This window comes from Haemorhous mexicanus, chromosome 1 (genome assembly GCF_027477595.1).
Source record: "Haemorhous mexicanus isolate bHaeMex1 chromosome 1, bHaeMex1.pri, whole genome shotgun sequence".
NCBI lineage: Eukaryota > Metazoa > Chordata > Aves > Passeriformes > Fringillidae > Haemorhous > Haemorhous mexicanus.
Genome location: NC_082341.1, coordinates 1,912,781 through 1,939,738, shown reverse-complemented (window position 1 = coordinate 1,939,738; position 26,958 = coordinate 1,912,781).

Sequence of the window (26,958 nt, the reverse complement as noted above, 5' to 3'; positions counted from 1 at the left end):
ATTGGGAATTCCTGGCTGGGAGGGTGGGGAGGGGCAGGGACAGAATTCCCAGAGCAGCTGTGGCTGCCCCTGGATCCCTGGAAGTGCCCAAGACCAGGCTGGAGCAGCCTGGGACAGTGGGAGGTGTCCCTGCCATGGCAGGGGTGGAACAAGACGGGCTTTAAGGTCTCCACCAACTCAAAATATTCTGAAATTCTACAATTGTGACGTGGGAGTTGTTTTCCCTGTTATCAGTTGGGGCAGATTCAGAACCATTTCGTGGAAAAATTCAGAGAATTAAGGAAACCATCACCTAAAAGGAATATCTCCTACAAGAGCAGCTCTAACCTGCTGTTCCTAATGAGGGCAAGTCCTACCTGTCTAAAAAATTGCCTCAAAATTAAATATTTTCCACTCCATATTCTGTGAGAGGTCTCCAGATTTTTGGCATTATTTCCACATGAAAGCCCACTTTGAAGTACCAGAATCCCCTCCTGGATGGTCACATTTAATTTTGTTTAGCAACGTGGTTACTCTATTTTTTTTTGGGTCATCGCTTTTGTGAAATGTTGGCCTTTGCTTTTTTGTAACAAAACTATCCAGGAAAGATCACAAGTTCCATAGAATCACCCAGATATAAAGCTTTAAAATCCAGATACTGAGAAGTTTAAGACTTGCAATAAAATTTCAAGGTTTGGCAATACAGACAATGTCATAATTTCCTCATGGCTCATATTTAACCTTTTCTTTGAGTCACAATAAACGTTCAAACGTTCCTGCATTTTTTTTTTTTTATTTTATGTCTGGTTTTATGTTATAGGAATAATCTGAGCACTCCAGTCTCTGTGGATTCCATTGATTAATCTGGCTGAATTCTTTCACCTCGGGGATTGACTCATCCCGGTTTTTCCTGACTTCCATAATGCCCAATTCCTGACATTTAGATTTGTGTCACAGCAGCCTGAATTCATATTTCCAGGGCCCTTTTCTCTCTCTTCACATTTGTTGTGGCACCATCTGGCACAAACTCGGAGTAAGTGTGGAAAAAACCACACATGGTCCCTTTGCTGGTCTTTAAATTAGATCAGGATTTCAATTCTTCATGCTCTGGACTATATCTGACACCTTATTGCACTAAAAAACCCCAAAAAGATAAACCATAAACACACTCTGGACTCCTCTCACTTAATTCATGCCTCTAAAGCTTAAAGAACATCTTTAATTCGAAATTAATCCAAGTGGAGGAGTTCTGGGTAAAGACAGAAACCTCCAAAAGGTAATTCCACGTATTTCAACATTATTTAAGGGAACTGAGATTTTGCCCCTAATTTTTGCCTTCAGTAGCTGAAGGTAACTCACAATAAAGATGGAGAGAGATTATTTGGAGTTGACAGGACAAGGGGGAATGGCTTTAAGGTGGAAAAGAGAAGATTTAGATGAGATATTGAGAAGAAAATCTTCCCTGGAAGTTGGTAAGGCCCTGGAATGGAATTCCCAGAGCAGCTGTGGCTGTCCCTGGATCCCTGGAAGTGTCCAAGGCCAGGTTGGAGCACCCTGGGATAATGAGAGGTGTCCCTGTCCATGGGATTAGATGATTTTTTACCCCGTGGTACCTCCTAAAATGTGATTTTCTTTTGAATAAACCAATGTACATCTGTATTTAGAATTGTGAGGGCTCCTCAGCAAGGGGGAATCCATTCTGTTCTGTCCTTTTCTGTACTGCAAATCCAACATATTCAATTGAAATGAAAAATCTGGACCCAAACACCAATTTTAAAGAGAAAATTACTGTCTTATAATAAATTTTAGATTTTTTTTTAGCCCCCTCCCCCCCCCTTTTTTTTTTCTTAGCTTTCTATTTTAAACATATTAAATATATCCCAAAATGGAATTTTAATATTCCCAGCCATCCTTCCATGTCCAGATTGCTTCCAGTAACAGATTTGACTCTGTAAGGCACAACAAATTCCTGTTCTGCCTGTCACTAAAAATGGATCATTGATCTAGGAAAAGAAAATATCTAAATATTTATTTAAAGCCCCTGCCCTTTCTTCTGCTGAATTCTTTTCCAATGCTTCCTTCCCTACTTTCCAAGCCTTCCAGGAGCCTATCTCTCCCTAGTGATTACAGGTGAATTACAGGCCAATATCCCATGGAACATGATAAAATTTTGATAAAGTTTGGCAAGATAAATCTCCCTCTTCGTGTCTTTAGACCTCCACGTCTGAGCCTTCAGCCTGAACGCCAGACTGGGAAGGATGATTGTGGTTGGCTCTTTGCATTGGGAACACGATAAACAGAATTACTAATCAAGGCAGTATCTCTGTTATTAATTATCTCTATCCTCCTTTCATCTGGGAATCATTCTTACTCAATTCTTTTTCATCCACCAGATGGGTTTGGTACGAGGCAAATTCTTATTTTTTAACCTGATTTATCTTATCACTGCCCAGGGAATTTTACCCAAATCTGCTGAGTCTGCACCAGGAGGAATTCAGATGCCAGCTCACCTGCAGTGTGTCCTCTCCAAAGGGCTTTAATCCCAGGAATTATCTTTCCCTGGGAGGCAATTCCTTTGCATCCCTAGAAATAATTCACCGTCAGGTACCCAAACTGAAACAGCATCAACAAAGGCAACTTCAGCTGGAAAATTATGATCCACTTGAGCAGCTCTCACCACTGATTAATGCATATTTATGAGCGAGGTTTGCAGGAATTATTGCTGGACAAAAGCTCAGTTTGCCTGCATGGAAAAGGCCCTGGAATATCCCAGGCAGATGCATCATTTTTATGGGTTTGTGGGGGACCTTTTTTACAGAGCTTTGCAGTGATTTAGACCATTTATTCCACGGCCTCCATTTCACCTTGTAAATCTGGCTGTAAATATGGAAGTGGCCACACACAGCAAAATATAAAAGAAGCAAAGGAACAGCTGAAATTCAGCATTTAAGGGTTTACAAAAGATGGATTGCCTTCATATTCCGAAGGAAAAATGAGCTGTTGTCTGCTTTTGCTGGGATTTTGAAGGAATTTACAATTTAAGTACTGGACTGAGGCACTGCTGCAGAAAAAATCCAAAGTGGAGACGCTTAAAATTAGTTCTAAATTTAGATCTTGGTTGTGACCTGAAGAAGGATCAGATTTAAGTTAAAAACCTCCAGAATTTTCAACGAAACATTGCAAAAACATCTTAAGAGAAAAGACAAATTTACACTGAATTTAAGAGTACATTTTTTGGGGGGTAACAACAGAAACTTTTTCTCTTGAATTTTGAAATTATTGGTGAGTAGAGTAAATAGGAAGACAAAAGTGGGCTTTAATTAGAAGTAATTACCCAGCATCTGTTTTGTTAGTGAAAGATTTTTTACATATCCATAGGGATTAAGGGAAACCTCAATCTGCTGTTATTTTGGAATTCCCTAGGAGAGAATCCCGTGGAAAGAAGTGGAAGGTGAAACAAAATTTGATGCTCCCTGGGCACATTAATGGGCTTGGAAATCAAAATCCCTGGAGTTTATATCCCTAGCAACAATTTTTGTGATCTTTTTCACTGATCCCAGGCATCATTATCATCTAAAAACTGGATTCTGTTCTCAGTTATATTAAAATTAAATATTTAATTTAAAATAAAGCCACTGAGCTGCTCTTTTAAAGAATATGAATGCAAGATGGAGATGTCAAATCACTCACAAACGCAGTTACATTTTCTATATTTTGGCAGAATTAAAGTGGCCAATTTCTATTTTATTCATTTTGATTTTCAGCTGCTTATTTGACTTTTTTCTCCACCAAATTCCTCAGTCTTATCCAGAGCCTGAATGGCAATTCAAGAGGTGTTCAAATATCTTGGAGCATTTATCCCTTGACTTCTTTTTTCCTAAAGGACAAGACTTTATCCACTTACCAGTCACTTTGGACAGGACTGGAAATTTCAGAGGGATGGGATCATTTTGCTGCAATTCCCAATTTCTTCCATTTATGGTTTTCTCCATAATTTGTCATCAAATTCTTCGGCCTCACAAAGCCAAGAGGTGAACAAGGCGTAGGGAGGAAGAAAATTGACTCACAAAAAGAAAATATCAACCACACTGCTTAAGAATTTCCCAAATGAAAGTCATCAGTGAGATTTAGAGTTTTTATTTGTTTGGGTTTGGGGGATTTTTTAAAAAAATTTCTTTGTTCAAATGCATTTTCTCATTGTTAATTATCAATTAATATAATGGGGACCATGGAATAAAAATGCTCTTGAGAGTCTCTTCCTTGAAGTAAATAATGAAATTGCCACTCTACTTCCAAGTTTTCCTGACTTTCAGTTGGAAAAAGGGAGCCAAGGCTGGTTTATTCTCATGATTTAATATTTTTTAAGAGTATTTATGCTCATGATTTAGGATTTTAGATTTTCATGTGCCTGGTTGGACCCAGTGCCCTCTGCAGCTTCTAAATTTGGGAGAGCATCCAGGAACTGAAAGCTGCACACCCTGATTGCTCCTATTTTCAATGTATTCCCTAATTTCTTATGTTTAACGTAGAAATTTTGAGTGGTTAAGTAGGAATCAGCTTTTACAAATCCAGGTGGAGAGGCCTAAATTCCGAGTTAGGCCAACCAAGCCTCTCCTTAAAATTAATGAGGAAAATCAGATTAAAACATATTTAAATACTTTTAAAAGAAATTCTTCCTAAAGAGAATAAAAAACTGTTGGAGAGCATCTTAAAATTGGAATTTCCAGGAGAAGAGGAAAATGTGCAGAAGGAATCCTCCCTATTTTCTAAGGGAAAGCTGGGAATGTCACCAGCCAGGTGATTCACTGGCTTTCAAAGCAGTGGGCAAAGTACCACAGTGTCCTTTAACATGTCCTGACTTGGCTGATCCAAGTGCTCAACTTTCCTTACCAGAAGCACAAAGAAAGCCATAAAATAACCTGGAGTGGAGATAATGCCTGAGGGAAAAAAAAAAAAAAGAATTATGGCTTGTTGTAAAACGTTCCACATTTTACGGCCTTTCCCAATAGCTTCACAGCTCTTGGAGTTTGCTTTTCGTCCTTCTCTTCCATGGAATTCAGAAAGAAAAGGTTGAAGCAAAGACAGGAAAGGTCTTCCCTGGAAAAGCCCCACAATGTGGTTCTCCCTCAGCTGTTCCAAGGTTGGGATTCTCTTTCCAAGGGTGAAACACCCAAACCAGCAAAACTGCTGAGTCAGCTTTGTTCTGCTTATCATTGGTACTGCACCTTTTATCACAATTAATCCATTTCTGGATAAGCAAGAAGAGGGAACTTTCACCTGGCTGCAAATTTCGGGCTGAAAAGGGCTTTGACATTTTTTCCTGTCATTTACAAAATCTCTGGAAAGGGAAAAGGCTCTGGAATGCCCAAAGCACCCCATAAACTCCACTCTGATAATAAATTCAGAGAGCAAGACGTGACTTTTGCTTTTTCTTCCCATTTCTGGAGGAAGTTTTCAGGACAAGGATGAGTTGTTGAAGTGAAGAATGTTCTGGATAACTCATGGATCTGTTTCATCAGGATTCCTACAGATTTAGGCAGATTTATGCTTGGAGCCTGAGGTTCCAATATTTAGATCTCCTTTTTCTCACTCTTGAGGGATGGAGATTCGGGAAGTGGAGATAATCTCATAAATATAAATTATTTGCTATAAATTTAAAACGATTTAAAAGTTTAAATTGGATAAATGGAAGGAATTTTTCTCTGTGAGGGTGGGGAGGCCCTGGCACAGGGTGCCCAGAGAAGCTGTGGCTGCCCCTGGATCCCTGGAAGTGTCCTAGGCCAGGCTGGATGGTGCTTGGATCACCCTGGGATGGTGGAAGGTGTCCCTGCCCATGGCAGGGGGTGGAATGAGATGACCTTGAAGGTCCTTTCCAATCCAAACCATTCCATGATTCCATGGTTCCATGAACAGACCCAGGCAAATACTTCCTACAGTATCAGTTGCCCCACAGAAGTTGCAGCATCACATTTGAAGGATTTTTTTTTTCTGCTTCCATGACCTTTGTCACAGATCTCAAGATGTGAATGACAATTTCTCCAACTCATCCATCACAAACACTTTTCCATGATTGTCCCAGCACCACCAGTCCTCACTGTTTTCCCTTCCCAACATCTGCTCCGTTACTGGCCTGACTTTACGATCAGAGGGGTCAAACCCAGGAAGTAAAAAAGTTAAATTTCAAGTCTTCTATGAGGATTTGGAGAGGTCTCTGAGACTAGAATGCAGAACTACACCCCCCCTGGGCCATCAGGATGAACATGGCATCAATCCCTTCTGCTCAATACAGGGAATTCCGGGTTCTGACCTTAGAGATCATCTCATTCCACCCCTGCCATGGGCAGAGAAACCTCCCACTGTCCCAGGTCGCTCCAAGCCCAGTCCAACCTGGCCTTGGACATTCCAGGGATCCAGGGACAGCCACAGCTGCTCTGGGAATGCTTTCCAGGCCCTCAGCACCTTCAGAGGGACCAATTGCTTCCCAATCTCCCATCCATCCCTGCCCTCCGGCAGTGGGAGTCATTCCCTGGATCCTGTCCCTCCATCCCTTGTCCCCAGTCTCTCTCCCTCTCCTGGAGCCCCTTTAGGCCCTGGAAGGCCTGGAGCCTTCTCCTCTCCAGGTGAACGAAAATTCCCAGCTCTCCCAGCCTGGCTCCATATCTGAGGGGCTCTAGCCCTTGGAACATCTCTGTGGTCTCCTCTGGACTTGCTCCAGCAACTCCACATCCTTCTGATTTTGGAATCCCTGGATGCAGAGCTGAGAATTCCATCCCTCAGCCGGTTGCTCACGCTGGTTTGGATCCATCCTGCGACTCCTGAGTGACATCTGAAGTGTTTGGGACAGTTTTGCCGTGATCACAGCTTAGTGTTGAGGCTTGTGGAGAATTACAAACACCACAGGGCTTTAAAGCATCCCTGGAACGTGGAAGCCACTGGACACTGGCTCCAGAAGTTTCTTTGGTCAGGCCATCTGCAGCACTTCATGGAAACGATGGCGTGTCTTTGCCAAAGGACCATAAATCCCAATTGCTTTATGGCACTTTGTTGAAAGGGAATTGCACTGCACAAGCTGGGTGAGGTAAAGCTGGAATCGAGTGCTAAATCAGTTTGATGTTTGTGGTCTTCTGAACTTCCTTATCTTAAACTTCTTTTGAGTCACTCTTATCTCTCTCACCCTCATTAACCTCCCCTCAATAATGAAAACACAGCAAGAGTAAAAAGGGCACTGGAATAAAGCTGGCTTAAAGTGAAACTTTGCTTTCACCCAGCCAGGAGCTCAGATTAGGCTTAGTCTCTGCAAACCTCGGTCCTGAGCCTTGGTAGGCTTTGCTCCTACACTTTGACCAGCCTTGTTAACTCTGGAGAACCATCCAAGCTCTAAAAATTGGGATATAAATCCAGCTGGAGTCTTTGGATCACAGCTGGATGAGGGAATAGATCCACTGGTGGAAAAAACTTCCTGTGGATGCCCAGACAGAGACAGATAATCCTGGGATTACATTGAGGAGTCTTTCTCCACTAACACAAGACCTGTGCAGAGTCAGGACTAAAATACAGCTGCCAACCTCCGCTGGGACACAAACCAGGCATGGATTTGGGATGTGCTGAGAGTTAAGTCCAAATTAAATCTGGGTTTAAGGAATGAGCCTCTTCTGATGGTGGTTTTGGAGGAGTAAAATGACCTGGTGGCTGAAACCTGGGAGAGTGAATGTTGGACCATCTCAAGTGGGAATTCTACACAGGATATTAGGAATGTGCCATAACAACACCATCAGGGTGATATTATTTGGATGGAGTGTAAGGGATTTGGGAGCCTAAATGGCTGATATTGGTCAATAGTCATGGAAATATCTTGGATTTGGATGAGTCTGTCTCAGAGTGGTGATGATCTTTTATATCAGGGACAGAAATACAGACAATTTCTTTCTGAGCTGCCTTAGACACACGGTTCAGACAACAATATTTGTGTCACAAGAGCCTAAAAATTGGGTCTGAGGGAAATATGATGGGATCAAGCCTGAATTATGCTGGGACAAGCCATTTGAAAGCCAGATCATTCACAGATATACTATATTGCCAAGTTTTGGTTGATAATTATCCTTCTCTTAACTAAGGACAATTAAATTATGATTTTTTTCTTCAATACACAAACAAACCAAGCCTCATTTCCATGAAAAAGTGTTACCAACTTCAATAGAAGAGAAAAAAAAGAAAAAACACTTAACTCTCCAGCCTAAAAAAGTTAATTTTCATCTCAGTATTCCTGGAAAGTTCAGGTAACATTTATTTAATTTATTCAGGTCAAGAGCCTTGAGTCCTTTAGCAGGACTGAACTTCCAAAATCCACGCGTTCATTCTCATTATCCCACAGTTTCTGGAAAAAACTTGGTTTTCCCCCTCAGCTGCAGCTGATGTGAAACTCTTCCACATTTTGCTACCTTCAGTGAGACTAAACCAGATTTTCCCTCTTATTCCCTACTACAACATCTGGCCACAATTAGTCTGAGATCTCACATTTTTGGAGGAGACGTCAGCAATAATTTGGATTTCTCCCTTCTCCTCCTTTTTCTGGGCAATCTGTGGGCCACACTTCCACGGGGACATAAAGCAGAATGTGAGATGGTCATTCCTGTCTGCGTCAGTCCTTCCCAAAACGGATTGCTCTCAAACCTGATGGCTCACGTAGCAAAATCCATTTTTTCCTCCCATGTCATTCCCAGCATTTGTCACCACCTCATCCTTTAAGCTCTAAGCACTGTCCAGGGAGTTGCATAACTCCTGTGCAAAATTCAAATACAAATCAATGCAGAAGTCAGGCCTTAAGGAGAAGCCAAATTATCCTCTGCTAAATCATTCTTTCTTTCCTTTTTTTTTGCCTTTTTTTTTTTTTTTTTTTGTGAAGAAAACTCTAATTTTTCATTTTTATGGCCTTTTAACATGAACTTCTTGTAAGCACATAACCTGCTGCATGATGGAATACACAGAAAAACAAAACCTCCACACAGGCTTGATATGAAAAACAGGACTAAATTTTAGCTTTGCCATGGAGGAAAAAAATTGAAAAATTAAATTGCTATCAGAAGGCTTTTAATTTCAGTGCTTCTCCCGGCTCTGTATTTTCATTTTAGGTGTAGGCCCTATGTCAATTTACCCGACTTCAGTCTTCCCTATTGGTCCATTGGCCTTCCCTGCCCTTTTCACCCTTATACATTCATGATATAGAAAGTTCTCCCTTCCCAGTTACCCCATTGGTTTGTGCAACCCTGCCCATCCACCCTGGCATTTCCTATTGGCTCCTGCCCTTTGCACCGCCCCTGTGCCCTCAAACCATTGGCCCTGATGCCCTGCTCCACCCCCTCTGCGCCAAGGGAAACGCAGGTTGGATGTCAGGAGAAAGTTTTGCCCAGAAAGAGTGATAAAGTTCTGGAATGGCTGCCCAGGGAGGTGGTGGAGTCCCCATCCGTGGGTGTGTTTGACAAAGCCTGGATGTGGCACTGGGTGCCAGGGTTGAGTTGAGCTGTTGGGGCTGGGTTGGACTGGATGATCTTGAAGGTTTCTTCCAACCTAGTCATTCTGGGAATTCTGTGAATTCTTTCCCATACTTATACCCTGGACCCTCCACTGTATCCCATCTTCTGTCCCTGGACTGTTGCTCTGGGACACAAAATAAAATGATATGAACACTGGATTTTCCAAGGTAAAAAAGAGAGCGTTTAATTTTTGACTCTAACAGTTATAGATTTCCGAAAATGACAGTGGATTGGAGGATGACAGTGCCACCTCTCCAATGACACTGGACAGACCAACAGTCTGTAAAATTTTTCCTCCTCCATGAAAGAATGCAGAACAATGAGTTATTTGCATAAAGCCCGTGAGAAAGTTCGCTACAAGAATGTAAACATCAGAAGGCTCAGAAAAACTTAAAAACCAGGGTGGCACTGCACCCCTTTGATGTTGGACCCCAACAAACCCTCGTTGGAATCCCACACAGAAGAGCCTCCTGCATCTCATCCCTCAGCTGTCTGTGGTGTGCCTTAGAGCTTGGCTGTGTGTGCCATGTGCCTGCCCAAACTTCTCCTCCCAGAGACGTTTCAGGGAAGGTAACAGCATTTATCCATCCAGGAAGGGGGATCAGGATCAGGAAAACTGCTCAGCCTCACCAGGATGGGCATAAAAATCCTGCATTTCCCTAAATTAGCGTTTCGGCTTTCGGTGTTTCAGTCTTCCCAAACTCATCTGGTCTCCACCTGCCATTGCAGGAGGATTTTGACTTCCCAAGGGGCCTGAGTTGGACCTGCCAACTGTTTGTGAATTCCCAGACATCCTCCATGGCATGGGATGTCTGTGTTTAGGGAATTGGATCGTGTCCTCATCACCTGCTCACAGACTGGGAGAGAAACTGGGACCTCCAGGGGCTGAGCCACTCAGAGGGCTTCAGACAGCAGTGATGGATGGCTTCTCTCTGCTGTGCAAAAAACCAAACCCAGACACTTTAATTAGAAACTTAAGGTTGGATTGCCGAATCTCAGGTCTCCAGAGCCATTTGAGATCCCTCTGGGTGTCTGGAACATCTGCACAGGCTGGCAGATGTGACACAGAACCATGGGAGCAGCTCAAGGAGAGCAGGGTGTCCTCAGGCTTTGAACGTTCCTCTCAAATGAACGAGTTCTGTTCCCTAAATAAAAGTGCTGCCACTTCCAGCAGCTCAGGTCACTCCAATGTCCCTCCAAAGGACAAAATTCTCCCAAAATCCCTGCATGGAGTCTCCAGGAGTGCCTGTGGCTGATGCTGCTGCTGTAACCTGATACCACTGGAGTCTTTAGCATCAGCTTTCCCTAAACATTATCTCATAAGCTCACATCCACGTTTCCCTGCCAGTTCATCATCCCTCTGTGGCAATTCAAAGGATTCACAGCATCCCATGGGAGTGGCAAAATCCACGTGGTGATGGGACAAGGTTATTTTTGCCTCTGATGTCACCAAGACCTCTGTCCCCTAAACCAATTAAAGGAGTTTGATAGAAAACAAGAGACCAAAGAAGACAGCACAATGTGAAGAACAAGCACTGATATAATGATTATTTTTGGGTTTAGGTGAAGTATTTGGCACTGTGTGGTGTGGTCTGAAACACAGAAGAGGTTGTGTGATAGTCACACATCCAGGTCGCTGCATTCAGTGAACCATTATTACATCTGCTCTTAGAAAATTGTGTTGAAACACTCATAGATAAATCTTTTAGAAATTTTAGAATTATTTTTTAGAAATTTGAGCTTCTGGCAATGGTTTCTATTTTATTTTCTGCTAGAGCTCCAGGAGCATTTGGACAACACTCCCAGGCATAGGGGGGGATTGTTGAGGTTGTGCAGGGCCAGAAGTAAGACACCAAATGAGAATATTCCATGATTCTATGAAATACAGACACTGAGAAGCCTCTGAGATGCCCTGGAGTAACTTGCCCCCAACTGGTGCTGCAGAAGGACACGAGTAGGTCCTTGGTCACATCTCCCAACCTGTGCAGATGTTCTCAATATCCCAAGGACTCTCAGACAGCTCTGAATGACTCTGTGTGGCAATGGAATCAAGCCTTGGATCCCCACCGTGTGCACAGAGAGCTGAGGCTCACCTGGCAACCAAATCCAGATGTCTTCATCTGAAAGCTTAACCCACCAGAGTGGGGGAGAATAAAATGTGGATCCGAGCCCACAGCTGGGACTTGAGCCCCAAAGAAAAGCTGCAGCCCCCAAGCAGCTACTCTGCCCTGGGAATGTTGCTCAGCTGTGCCAGAGAAAACTGAATCCATTTGTCTCTGGTGGAAGTGGTTCTTCCCAGAATTTCTCAGGTGTCAACACTGCAGAATTAGTGCCTCACAGAGCCATAAATCAAATCAAGTTGTGCAATGAAAGACAGAGCAGATGGATGGAAAGGAGACCCTTCTCTCCTTCCCTTCCCTGCTCCATGTCTCCTTTCCCACCTGCCAAACAGGGTTTTCTCCCTGCTTTGTAGGGTTTGTATTTCACAGGGTTTATTTCCACTTCCTTTGCTTTTTAGGTCTCATTTGGTTCCTCAGCATCTTTGGAACTGGAGAACACCAGCCCTGAGCTGGGAGGGATTCAGGACATCCAGACTGTGCACAGTTCTTGGCTAAATCCCAAATGAGGAGCTACAACTCCCCTGTGCCTCCCAACCGTGCAGATTTTACAGGAGTGATTCCTCATAAAGGAAATGTCCTCTCTGATAGTTCTTTCACTTATTGGGACTTGCTAAAAACTGGCTAAAAATAGGAGAAAAGTGGAGAAAATGTAATGTGAATGACATGGACACTGAAATATAAAAGATGAGGACATCTGGGAATATGTGGAACAAGAAGAGGAAGAGCAAACCAGTGACCACAAGATAATAAATCCTCAATAAATCCCTAAGATTCAATGGAGAAAAGGTGAAACCTGGGATAGAGGAAGGTTCCTTTCCTATGGAAATGGATGATGTTTAAGGTCCCTTCCAGACCAAACCATTCCAGGATTCTGTGGATCCTTTGGGATCTGGAGCTGTGAAGCAGCAGAGAGCTGTGGATTTGTGCTCAGGGGGGAATGAGCATGTGGGAGACGTCACTTTTGAGCTGTGCCAACAGCACCTTCCTGTTGATGGAACCCACCCTTCTTGGCCAAAATGACTCGATAAACCAAACAGGTCAGGCCTTGTCCCAGTTTTCGTGGCAGCAGGAAAAAGCTGGGATTGAGGACACACAGAAGCAACGTGGAGAAAAGAGCCACAGCTGAACAAGACACTGGTTTCATCCATTTCCAGTTATTTTCAGTTCTACCACCTGTGGCAGTCCAGGTTTAAGGCTGATCTAGTGGGTCAGTGCTGAAAATCTGGGAAACCCTAAATCCCAGGGATGTGGAAAGACTGCACCCTGCTAAACCCCCTCTTCCTGAGCAGCTCCTCCTCTCCCTGCTGGAACTCCTGCCTTCCCCTAGGAAGCACTTTGCTTCTCACAGCCCAGAGCGGATTTTGGGAATCCCCTCTGGGTTCAACAGAGGAGCAGAAGGAAGAAAGGAGTCCCAAACCACTCCAAGAATTTCCCAGGCTTTTGCTTTAAACGTTGGCAGAGGCTGTAATTAATTTCCTTGTTCTCTGAGCTTGTTGACTGATTTAACGAGGACTGGTTATAATAATAAAAAATTTACGTCCTTAGACATTAAACATGAGTGTTGCTTTTGATAGAGAGCACGGGGCTTTCCCAGGTCTCCTTCCTTTTTTTTCCTTTTAATTTCCTCCTGGAATTCTTCACAGCCACCCAAATCCCTGTGAGTGCACAGCACTTTCCTCTGCCATCAGGGAGAAGATGCCAGCCACGGTTAGCACTGGGACCACTGCATTTCTTCCCTCATCCAGACTTGTCTTCCTTGAAAAAGAGCAGCCCACAGCTTTTAGAGTGGGAATTATATAAAAATAATAATTTAAAATAAAAAGGCCAAGAGTTTTTGAGTCTCAAGTTTCTCCTCTTTAATTTATTGATAATTTGGAAAAAGAGAGATGAAAGTGAGTTCAGACTCTCTTCTCTTGCAGAGAAATGATGAATTTTGCTTCAGTGTTTGAATTTCAATATTTTTAAATAATTCCTTTTTCAAGCCCAAACCCAAGATTAAAAACCAGTTTTGAAAATAACCCCCAATTTCTCAGGAGTTTACATTAAAACCATCAGGGTCAGGATAACCTCAGTTTCCTTTAAACTACTCACAGACTTAATGAGTTTTTTGCTAAAACCAAGAAACTCATAACTTGCTTCAGTGTTGCTGAATCTGACTTTTTTTTCTCTGAGAGGAATTTTTTTTGCCAAAGAAGTGTCACCCTGTGATGCTGATGTGACAAAAAGCAAAGGTTGCTCATTCCTCTGATTTTATTTGATAAAAATGGGTGTGAGACACCTGCAGGGAGAATTTCTACCAGTTGGGAAATCTTTACAAATCCTGCAGAATTGATTCTCCTATAATATTCCTTCATTTCTAGTTTTTGCATTTCCTGAACCCAGTGTATTAAAATGAGAGTGGAAGTATCCACCCAAAAAGAAAGGGAATATCCCTTTGTTTCTATCACAGCCAGGGTAAAAAGTGATGACATTAAATTAAAATAAGGAAGATGCGGGAGATTTGAGGCAAAAATTTCAACACAAAAGACTAAAAGAACAAACAAACAAAAATTAAATAACCAAACCCTCAAAAAAATCATCTCCAAGAAGATACTTTTTTTTACTTATTTTCTATGTTTTGCAGCTGATTTATGAGAACAAGGTTGAAGTCTCCTTCACCAAATTTTTTAAGACCAGAGAGTACAAACATTCTTCAGAAATTGTGAGGCTGAGTTGGCTTTATTTTGGAGACGAGGCAGAGTGGCACTTTTGTCTTTTTGTCAATGTTTAAAATTCAAGGATTAGAGCTGAATTTATTGTTCAAAGCAGGCTGGGGAATTTTGTATTTCACAGAGACAAATTTATTTTTCCATGACATTAAATACCACATTTTTTTCCCTGGAGGTAACTGTGGAGTAGAGAAAGCAAAGGGGTAAATTTGGATTTAATCCAAACTGATTAAAAACTGGTTAAACTGGGCAGAATTGGGTGATCCTGCAGGAGTGCTTTGGTCCACTGTGTGAAAGGCAGGTGGGAATAGAGGTCCTGAAATCCTTCCAATTCCAGCTCCAGGGGGGACACCCAGCCTAACAAACACCTGTCTGTTTTCCTGGAGGCCTGCAAACACTTCAGGGTCCAAAAGCCATGAAACCATAAAATAATTCAGGTTGGAAAAGACCTCCAGGATCACCAAATCCAGCCTTCAAACCAATCCCACCAAATCCTATCATGAAATGCCACATCCAATCATCTTTTGAATACTTCTAGGGAAATTCCTGCATCACTTCCCTGCAGAGCCTCTTCCAAGGCTTGGCCAGACTTCCAGTGACCAATTTCCTCATCTGGCACCTTTTGAAGCCATTTCTCCTTGTCCTATCTCATGTCCTGACCTGCTGTGCCACCACTGGAAGTCCCAAAGGAATTTTATCATCCTAACAGTGAAGGTCTGGATTTTCTGCAGCAAATGCAATGGAAGCTGGAATTACCAATCCCACACAGGATTGTGTGGGCCAGGCCAACCTGCCTGCATCATTCTTGTGGGGTGATGTCAGAAATCAGCACTCCTGGCTTAAGGAGAGCAGGCACAGAAGTGCTGGACACCTCATTTTGGGCAGAGAAATCTTGGAATGTCATCCTTGAACACATTCCAGGGGAGCTCACAGCTGCACACGCTGGTGGGAGGATTCCATGATCCCTCAGGTTTCAGCTTTTATATTTTCAGATTCTGTGCTGCTTTAGTGTGTGGGGCTGAGCTTCACATCAGGGCATGGTGAGCTCTGTGCACAGAGCAGGGAGACAAAACAATTCCTGCTCCAGCTGGGCACCAAGGACAAATGATCCCAATCTCAGCCCAGGAGCACAAACCCCGTGGGCTGGAGAGAGAAAAACAAGCAGGGTGGGAGTGCCTGGGCTAAAGCTGGGCTGGGACAATGAACTGCAAGATGCAAATGGAGCAGAGCTGATCCCAGGGAGAGACCCCGGGAGCACTCGTGCATTTTGGGGCCATTTTGGGTCATCTTGGGTGCAGCCCTGGCTGGGCTCTGGTGCTGCCCAAGGTGCATCCATGGAGGAGATCCTTGGAATCAATCCCTGCTTTATTCTTTAGCCCTGTCCAGTCTCTGCTCTGGGTCAGCCTGCACAAGGCATCAGGATCACAGCAGAGCTTCTCTCTCACTGCACCCAGCAGCAGAGAAGCCGCTCTGTCCCAGCTCTGTCCCAGCTCTGCCCAGTCTCTGTCCCAGCTCTGTCCCAGCTCTGACCCAGCTAGAACATGAAATTTGATAATTTCAAACCCAATTGTCAGCTCTCAATCATCAGGACCTTCCCTGTTTCCAAGGGGGAAGCCTTTCCCTGTCTTTCAAAGCCTTTCCCTGTCTTACCCAGCTGGTTGAAGTTGCTCTGTTGAATGCAGGATCATGACTTGGAGAAGCCGTGCCAAGAACTGGTGTCCTCAGGAAACATTTGGGAATGTCCTTTGCACACACTGCTGTACCTTGCTGCATAATTCCACAGCCTGTTCCAGAGACATGTCTTGCTCTGGAAACAATTAACAGCCAAAAAAAAGTCAGAGGTTCTTTGTTCCTCACCATGAAACTGAGAGAGAAAATGATTTCTTGTCTTTACCACAGAGCATCCAGTGAAACAAGACCACCATAATTTATTTCCTTCAACAGACAGTGGGTACAGGTTTAAAATACAGGTACAGGGCTTAAAATCCATCTCATTTCAGGTGGAAATTCCCTGGTTTAGCTAGGAAAGAACTGTATGGATAAAGACTTTTGATTGTTTTCTATTAATTTGGTGTCAGAGGAGGAGAACAGGAAAGTTTGGAGACAGGGAAGCCCTTCTGCAGGTCTGGGATGAGTAACAAACCAAGAACTTGTGGGGGAAAAACTGTTCTGAGCGTAACTGAATGATGTAAATTGTCTGCAGAGTTGATATTTGAGGAGCAGGAAGGTGTGTTAGGCAGGATGTGTAAGCAAGGAAGAGGGGATAAGGTCAGCAGCTCCTTAGGGAGAGGGAAGGGGATAATTATCCCTTGTGGAACAGGGAAAGGTTGGTGCAGGGTCAAGGGTCAGGACAATTGTGCTATACAACCAGTATTTATTATTTTTAGCAGGCAGTGGATCAATAATCTAATCAATTTAATCACTGAATATCCTGGCAGATATTTTCTAAGGACCGGGATGGAGCTAGAGGGAATGTTTGATGGAATTTTTTTCCCCCAATAAATAAAATGTTTCTGACCTTCCCTATTTTCTTCAAGGGCAGGAAATTTTCCGTTGCCTCGCTGGCCTGAGTGAATCCCTGCTTTGCACTGGTGTCTCACTGCTGCCTCTTCCCTGCTTGCTCCTCCTGGCACTGTCCTGAGGACCTGTCCAAGTCCCTTCAGCCACCTCTGCTTGACTCACCCCCAGTGGAAAAACGAGGCCCAGAATGATTAATCCCCTTCCTGGGAGCATCAGGAGGATGGATGCAAAGGGAAAAGCCTGGATGGTGGAGCTTGGAGCATGGCACAAGGGATGTCAGGATTCTGCTGTCACTTTGTGAGGGTCACCTCTGGTGGTGACATCTGCACTGGAAGCCCTGGCTGCTGGAGAGTCAGCCGAGCAGCAAAACCACCCTGAGCTGCTCTATAAACCACTCTGGTCTCCTAAGGTGGAAAAAGGCTTCCACATCCAATCTCGAAACCTCAGGAATGGATTGAGCTGAGTCCTATGGTTTCATTTCTCAAGGGGTGGCACTGGGAGCATGAGAAGCCCTGGAGATTATAGATTTTAGGACCTGGCCATTGTCTTCACGCTTCGTCAGAGCAGGGTCCTCTGTGTTGAATGTAAAGGAATTGGTTCTGATTTAACTAAGCCAGTCTTAGTTAATTTGGCAGATGAAGCTTGTGTTTAGCCAGGCTAAGGAGGCAGAGCTTTTGGTGACTCAGAGCACTCATGGGACATCCCATATTTTGGACATGTGGAGTCAGCCTGGTCATCAGACAAACTTAGAAGGGTTTGGGTTGGAAAGGAACTTTAAAGATCATCCAGTTCCACCCCGGCCATGAGCAGGGACACCTCCCACTATCCCAGGCTGCTCCAAGCCCTGTCCAGCCTGGCCTTGGACACTTCCAGGGATCCAGGGGCAGCCACAGCTGCTCTGGGCCCTCTGTGCCAGGGCCTCTCCACTCTCACAGGGAACAATTCCTTCCTAATATCCAACCTGACCTTGTTACTTTAAAGCCATTCCCTGTGTCCTGTCCCTCCATCCCTTGTCCCCAGTCCCTCTCCAGCTCTCCTGGAGCCCCTTCAGGCCCTGGCAGGGCTCTGAGCTCTCCCTGGAGCCTTCTCCTCTCCAGGGGAACACCCCCAGCTCTCCCAGCCTGGCTCCTTATCCGAGGGGCTCCAGCCCTTGGAACATCTCCATGGTCTCTTCTGGACTGGCTCCAGCAGCTCCACATCCTTGTTCTGGGGACTCCAGAGCTGGATGCAGCACAAGGATGGAGTGGGGTGTGATAATCCCTTCACTACCATTTCTTTTGATGCATCCCTGGATGCAGTTGGCTTTCTGGATTATTGGTGCACATTCCCAGGTGATTCAGCCCATGGATGCATCCCTATTTATGTATAAATGTATGGAAATGCAATCCACAGCCCTTCCCCTCACTGGTGCCTTGGTTTTAGGATGCAGTGGGGAGCCACACATGGACCAAAGGAGCTGCTTTTCATTTCCTGTCCACCTTGTGTCCATCTGCATCGCTGCAAAGGACTGATAAAAAGCTGCCTCAATGAGCAAAGAGGCTTTTCCAGCATCTTTTTACTCCTGGTTGAACGGAAGGTAAAGCAATCTGCTGTCAGCTTCATCCAGGCAGGCTGACCTTTCTCAGAGGAACATTTTACCCACTGGAAAACATCGCCAACTAATCCTATTAAATGAGTGTGCAGACAACAATTTTCCTTGAATTTCTTCATTTTCCTGCCCTTAAACCTGTCTCTAAACTGAGCTGTTATCTTTTTGAAACCAGACATGTGCCCACTGTCTTTTCCTTCCACAGCCTAGAGGAATAAAATAATAATGATCACCATCACAATAATAAAAGCCTCATCAAATCATCTGTTTAGTCTCATCTCCTTGGTTTTGTTGCTGGTCAGTCTGGTGAAGTACTGAGCTGGGAATGTGAGTCTGGAGTGTCAGTGCTCATTAACGTAAATACGAGCAAATGGAAAAATATTCCAAGGGCTGGATTCACACTCGCTCTAAGGTCCCTTTTTACTGCTCTGGCAGTGGAAAGAGACCAAGAGGTGGGTGGCCGTGTCATTTACTGCTCTGTTCCCATGTTTACGGCACAAGGACTTGCTCACTTTTCAACAGCTCGAGTTAAATCTGCTAAGATGGACCAGCGGAGCTGTGGCTGCAGAGCTTCATTCATCAAACAGCTCCTACTTTGTTGAGCAGCCCCATTTAACAACCTCCAGTAGCAGAGGAGCAACTGAACTCATGCAGAGAGGGAAAGCTTGGGTCATGCGCTGCTGAATGTCCTCCAGATGAGCACCAGCACAGGAGTTCCTTTCAAGTCACTTCAGATGCTGTGGGATCATTTTCAGAGTGGAGGTGCTGTCAGCCCCCTGGGTGAGGTCATCACCTCTTCCTGAAATACCTGGGGAAATAGGTCAGGCAGTCCGGGCCTCAGAAGTTTATTGCTCTCCAGTGACAAAGTGGGGATCCAAGTGTGTCACTTCCACCCAGAACCATTCCTTGGATTCCCCTCAAGCTTGACCAATAACGGGGGTTTGACCTTTGGGCATTCCCTAGGGTTGTTGTGTCCCACCTTGGTCCATCCAGCTGACTCCGTGCAGGGAATTTGGGTTTCCAAAGAACAGTGAATGTGTTCCTCTGAACCAGGAATTGTCCTGGGAGAATTTCCAGGGTGTGTTTAAAAAACTCTCCAAGTTTTTCACCAGACAGGAGCAAAGGAGGGGTTTGCACACACACAAGTCAGTCACTTGTCTCAGCAGGGAAAAACAAGGATAAGCAGTCACTTCCAGGATCTCCTGCTCAGAGAAGGGAAAGGGAATCTTGTGGGAAGTCCTCTGGGAGCCAGACTGCAGGGGAGGAAGGGGTGGAGGGATGTCCCCAGGGCAGCCAGCCCTCAGCCCAGCTTGCACCAAAGCCCAGAGGAGCTCCCAGTGCTGCCATCAGCACGAGGGTCGCGTCTCTCTTGGTGTCCTCCCAAACCTTGGCCGATGTCACCCCTCAGGACAAAGCTCCTGCTGGCTCTGACTGGGAGCGTCCTCAGGCTCAGCATAACAAACAAATTGTGTGGTTGACCACAGGCAAGCTGGGAAAGGCCAAGCTCCACTTCAGCTGTGCTGTCACCAGTGTCCCCTGGGGAACGCAGTGTTTCTGCAGAGCTGATTCTTGGGCAAACTCAGTGATTCCCAATCTGCAGTGGCCAGCAGCAATCTGAAACCTTTCCATGTTTCTCCAAGGCCACCAAGGACTCTGGTTACCAAGCCTGAGGCTGGAAAATGCCAGGCAAATCCTCCAGGGTGCTGCTGGAAGGACCACCAAGGCTCTGGAGCCAGGGAACAGCGGCCACTCTTCCATTACAGCACTGCTTGTCCCGTTCCATAGGCAGCATCCGGATGCTACCAGCGATGTTTTATCCATCTGCAGCTCTTTCCCTCACCTGTCATCATCTCCAAGTGCTTGGCATCTCTGACACCAGCAGCTGAGCTCAGGACAGAAGGAACTGGATGGAAATCATGCCGCTGGTTTACATTGGAGATGATTTTAAATAATCCGAAAAGCCCTTGGCCTTAAAACGCAGAAATCCTCTGCTTTTTTTCCTTCCCTCGTGGCTTGCAAGAGTTCAAAGACCTCAGAAAGCATCTGCTAAAACACTCTGGACTGACTCAAGACTCCAGAGCAACTGTAAATAGACCTTAATTCCAAAAATAGAGAGTGAGCAGATTCTCCCTTTTGGATGTCCTGGACAGGAATCAAATTCAGAGCATAGGAAAAGTAGGAGTCCTTGAGGTCCTCTGAGTCCTCTCCTGCCATCTCAAACTTCCAGATGGACCAGGAGAAAATTCACAGAATGGCCTGCACCTATCACAAGCCACAAAAAGCTTCCCTGCAGCCTGAAAGGCTCCTAAAATCAGAGAGGAAAGGAGGGGGAGATAGGAGACAGCACTGAGGTCCCCGCAGCTGCAAAAAAATTGGCTTGGGGAGTTCTTATTCCCTCCTTGTGTCCACAGAGTTCAATAGTAAGTTTAAAAAATAGTCTAAATATGAAATATTCTAAATCTCAAAATTTTCCAGGAAAGCTGAGTGAGTGTTGGAGCCCTGGCTGCTGAGAATTCCAGACTTTCTGTGCTGCCAGGCACTGACCCCCAAGAGAACACTGCAGTGACCTGAGGAGAAGCTTCCAGAATGGAATGACAGAACTGGGATTGTGGGTGTGGAGTTGGGATAGAAGTGTGTGATATCACAGGGTGGGAAACTCAGAGTTTGAGGGTTTGGAATACAGTGATGGATATAAAGCAAGATGGAGGTTTTGGGATGGAGGCTGGTCCTTCTTCTTCTTCTTCTTCTTCTTCTCCTTCTCCTTCTCCTTCTCCTTCTCCTTCTCCTTCTCCTTCTTTCTCCTTCTCCTTCTCCTTCTCCTTCTCCTTCTCCTTCTCCTTCTCCTTCTCCTTCTCCTTCTCCTTCTCCTTCTCCTTCTCCTTCTCCTTCTCCTTCTCCTTCTCCTTCCCCTCCCTCTCCATGGGTTTGGGTGGATTTGTGTCATTGGATAAAAAGTCCCCATTGCAGGCACGGGTGGTTGGTTATTGGGTTAAAAGTGAAAATAATTGAGGTGTCATTTCTTAATTGGGCAGTTGATCCTTCAAAGGCCTTGGAGAGAGAGATGGGGCTCCATTTTTAGTTTGTGAGAGTGAAGTGCTGCAGAACTCAGGGTTTGTGAGACTGTGACAGAGATAAGAGCTGATAAACATCTGAGTCCCAACAAGAAATTCCATCTCACACATTTAATCCCGACCCTGGCAAAAAGAATTTAAGACTCGACAGGTGAGGTTATCCCCAAGGAAACAGTGAGAAAGGGATGTAGTGATATCTCCAAGTGTCAGTTCATCACAAAGTCCTGAACTTCACATCCTTTTTATTTTCTCTTCTTTGCTTTCACTTCAGTCTCCTCTTGTCCAAAACAGGAATCCCCCAGTCAGGGACTCCAAGCAGCTTTTCCATCATGGATTTTCCATATTTGAAGATGAGTTCAGATCTTCATGCATTAAAATTCTCTGTATTAAATGTGAGACCCAATGGAAAGAAGAGTCCGCCCCTGATAGAGAAGACACCTGCAGGGAATGTGCCATGAGTTTGGAATCATTTTTCCTCCTTCAAATTCCACTTGCTGCACTCATATGAGTTCCTAAATTTTAGGTTATGATTTAACCAAATATTTTGCTGCTTTTTTTGTGGTTATGGACAAGATTAAGTTGCATGGCAGAGGACAGACAAGAATGGTCTCATTTCTGTTGGTTCTAAAAAGAAAATCTTGATTTATAGGTTGGTTCTTTTCTTTTCCCACCCACCTGTGGTACAGAAATTTGGGACAATGAAGCAGGATTTGACTCAAATCTTCATTTGAATGAGTGACATTTTGGTGCTCATGAGGCACAGAACTGTAAAGAATTCAATCTCTTTTCTAAAAATCACCTTATTTTTAATGTGTGTCAAAAAGGATTTGGCTGAACATCCAGAGCAAAACAAAATTTAACAAAAGGATTTTTAAATTCACTTTTTTAAAAGGGAAAACTCAGAATAAATGATGTAAAAAATCAAAACAAAACAAAACAAAACAAAATATGAAAGAATGAAATCTCTTTATTCTCAGGTTGGTTTATTTGCATTTTTCAGTGAATATCTTGACTATTTGGGTTACATTCATTTGATATCTGGAATGATGGAGAAATGCTGTGAACCTTAGAGGAAGAAAAAGAAAGTTTAGAGGGAGAAACAGAGTCAAAAAGGGAAGAAAGGAAAAAAATTGATGGAAAAATGAACTAAACTCTTAGACAACCCTTTATTATCAATCAGCTAAATTAAATTCACTGCAAATAGAGAATATTCTTAGATAAAAGAGTAGAAAATGTACCAGTACTACAAGATGAATTGAAAAAATACATTTAAGTATTTTCTTGCCTCAGTACTAATTATTTCAAGATATTTATTAACTATAGCTAATAAATATGAACATTTAAAAATATTCCAAAAGAATATTTTATTTCAAGTGCTTGGGATTATTTTATTTTCTATCAGAATAACCAGAATATTGTGATGCACAGAGGGAAGAAATTCACTTTTGTCCTGCTTTGAGGCTCTTTTATTCCCATTGGATTTGAAGGGACAAAGTGGCCGGGAAGTGAAATTTCATCTCATTTTCTGGAGATGAAAATGAGTTTGATTCCCTATTTATTTGGATTTTATTGATGAACACCCAGTGTCATCTGGAAGGGAAAGAGGGAAGTGGAGTGAAGCTGGAGGGAAAATCACTGAGCAGGCACCACCTGAACTCTAAATCAGCCCAGATTTGATTCATCATGACCAGATAAAGACAGTTCTGGGAAATTCTGATTTTTCTTAAGGGGTTCAGATAATAAAGCCCAGAGCAGAATTTGGTCCTCTTGCCATAAAAAAAAAAAAAGTAAAAAAAAAAGTCAATTATTTCTCTGAAACACCACAAGGGTAGAACTTCATGCAGCAATTCAGAGTCAGGCCCATGAGGTTTTTATTTGGGAATGCCACGAGAAGCAATGTTTGTATGGGATACCCCAAATGAGGAACACATGGGTGCAGGAAGTGCTTGGAATGGTGTTATCCTCCATAAACACTCCTGTTAAAGGCAGCTAAAAGTGTGGATCAGGGGAAGATGTCCGAGGGGAAGGAGAGAAAATGATCAGCTGATTTACATCCCCTGACCTGCAAGAAGTGATTATGGGTGGTTTAAGGCTCCCCAGGCCCTTGGATGTCTGTTGAGGATTTCATGTCTCCAAAATTCATGGGGTGAAAGGAAAAGAAATAAAAACCCTAAAGGAAAAAAAAAAGACAAAAAATCAGTGGTCTGCAGTTTTGAAGACAGGTGTGGTGTTTTACTGGACAACTTTATGGAGGGGAAAAGCTGCTGAGGGCACATTCTCCTCCTGGTTTTGTTCTGTCACCTTTCCCAGGCCTCTGGCTGTCCTCACCCTTGTCCATGCTCCGTGTGCTGCCACCCCACACACCCCACTGCTCCCAGGGGCTTCCATGATGCCTCAGGTTTAGCTTTTATATTTTCAGATTCTGTTCTGCTTTAGTGTGCAGTTCTGAGCTTCACATCAGAGCATGGTGAGCTCTGTGCACAGAGCAGGGAGACAAAACAATTCCTGCTCCAGCTGGGCACCAAGGACAAATGAGCCAAATCTCAGCCCAGGAGCACAAACCCCGTGGGCTGGAGAGAGAAAAACAAGCAGGGTGGGAGTGCCTGGGCTAAAGCTGGGCTGGGACAATGAACTGCAAGGTGCAAATGGAGCAGAGCTGATCCCAGGGAGAGACCCCGGGAGCGCTCGTGCATTTTGGGGCCATTTTGGGTCATCTTGGGTGCAGCCCTGGCTGGGCTCTGGTGCTGCCCAAGGTGGGTCCATGGAGGAGATCCTTTGGATAAATCCCTGCTTTATTCTTTAGCCCTGTCCAGTCTCTGCTCTAGGTCAGATTACACAAGGCATCATCCAGAGCTGCTTCCCAGCTGGAATGAGCAGATAAAGGAAATCAGGGCAGAATTTGGGGTGATTTCTCTGCAGTTCCTCACATAAGGAATAACAATTTAGTCCTGTGTGCATCCCTGGGGTGGTTGCAACTGCATGATCTCTAAGGTCCCTTCCAACCCAATCCACCCTGGAATTCTGGGATTCTAATCTAGTGGAGTGGATGTAGCCTTGAAATGGCACCCTGATTCTCCTGGTGCAGAGGGAAAAATCCCAAAACAGAAAGAGGCAGAGGTTCTTTAGCAGAGCAATTCTGCCCCAGCAAGTTCAGGGAGAACCTGCTGCCACAATTCCTGCTGGGAGGGAATCCCTGGAGCAGGTGAGATTTGGGATGAAAGGTTGGAAAAAGCTTTGTAAAAAACTGTTTGTTAAAACCTTCCCTCTGCTTCCTCCCAGGTGGCTGCAAAGAAGGTGTGTGGGGGTATTAAAGAGAAGAAATTGACTGGGTTGGTCTGCGATGAGGTTATCAGGATCAGGGGAGGGGAGAGCAGGATCAGCAAAAACTGGGAAAGGTGAGAGATGGAACAGAGCAGGGAAGAAGAGATGGACACGGAGGGGAGAAACCACAGGATAGCAGAACTGGGAAAAACAGATTATCCCTCTCCTTTGGGCATGGAAGTGTGAAACCAACTACCCATCAGCAGGTAAGGAAGTTAGTCTGAGAAAGGGATTGGGGTGAAGATGGACACAGAGCAGAGCTGGGGCATTCCAGACACTGCTGAGCCACCACTGAAAAGCTGGGATGGACATCCCTGGAGTGATGTGAGAGAGCAGGAATAGGAGCTCCAGCCCCAGACGGGATGGAGGTAGAACACCTGGGAGTCTGCACTCACTCCTGGGATGCTGCACTCACCTCTGGGATGCTACACTGACCCCTGGGATGCTGCACTCACCCCTGGGATGCTGCACTCAACCTGGGATGCTGCACTCACCTCTGGGATGCTGCACTCACCCCTGGGATGCTGCACTCACCTCTGGGATGCTACACTGACCCCTGGGATGCTGCACTCACCCCTGGGATGCTGCACTCAACCTGGGATGCTGCACTCACCTCTGGGATGCTGCACTCACCCCTGGGATGCTGCACTCACCTCTGGGATGCTGCACTCACTCCTGGGATGCTGCACTCACTCCTGGGATGCTGCACTCACCTCTGGGATGCTGCACTCACCCCTGGGATGCTGCACTCACCTCTGGGATGTTGCACTTGCTCCCGGGATGCTGCACTCACTCCTGGGATGCTGCACTCACTCCTGGGATGCTGCACTCACATCTGGGATGCTGCACTCACTCCTGGAATGCTGCACTCACTCCTGGGATGCTGCACTCACTCCTGGGATGCTGCACTCACCTCTGGGATGTTGCACTTGCTCCCGGGATGCTGCACTCACTCCTGGGAGTCTGCACTCACTCCTGGGATGCTGCACTCACCCCTGGGATGCTGCACTCACTCCCGGGATGCTGCACTCACTCCTGGGATGCTGCACTGACCCCAGGGATTCTGCACTCACCCTGGGATGCTGCACTCACCTCTGGGATGCTGCACTCACTCCTCGGATGCTGCACTCACCCTGGGATGCTGCACTCACCTCTGGGATGCTGCACTCACCTCTGGGATGCTGCACTCACCTCTGGGATGCTGCACTCACTCCCGGGATGCTGCACTCACCCTGGGATGCTGCACTCACTCCTGGGATCCTGCACTCACTCCCGGGATGCTGCACTCACTCCCGGGATGCTGCACTCACTCCTGGGATGCTGCACTGACCCTGGGATGCTGCACTCACTCCTGGGATGCTGCACTCACTCCTGGGATGCTGCACTCATCCTGGGATGCTGCACTCACCTCTGGGATGCTGCACTCACTCCTCGGATGCTGCACTCACCCTGGGATGCTGCACTCACCTCTGGGATGCTGCACTCACCTCTGGGATGCTGCACTCACTCCTGGGATGCTGCACTCACTCCCGGGATGCTGCACTCACCCTGGGATGCTGCACTCACTCCTGGGATGCTGCACTCACTCCCGGGATGCTGCACTCACCCTGGGATGCTGCACTCACTCCTGGGATCCTGCACTCACTCCCGGGATGCTGCACTCACTCCCGGGATGCTGCACTCACTCCTGGGATGCTGCACTGACCCTGGGATGCTGCACTCACTCCTGGGATGCTGCACTCACTCCTGGGATGCTGCACTCATCCTGGGATGCTGCACTGACCCCTGGGATGCTGCACTCACCTCTGGGATGCTGCACTCACTCCCAGGCCCTTCATTACCACAAAGATATGGATGAGCCAGAGGAGGCACCATGGGAGAAACCCAATTCCATGATTAATTGGCTGAGGAAAGCTGCCTCTGAGTCATGTCAAGATGAATGGCTTGGCTCTGAAAGCACAACACAGGGAACCTGGAAACAGCCTGCAGACACTGGAGGAGAGGCTTCCAGAAAGCAAAGAGAATTTATTCAGCACGGAGCAAGGGAGTGATGTTTGAATAGGGAAATTGTGAAAAATTGCTAGAGTAGGAGCCACTGGAGATGGGGCAGGATGCTGGTGG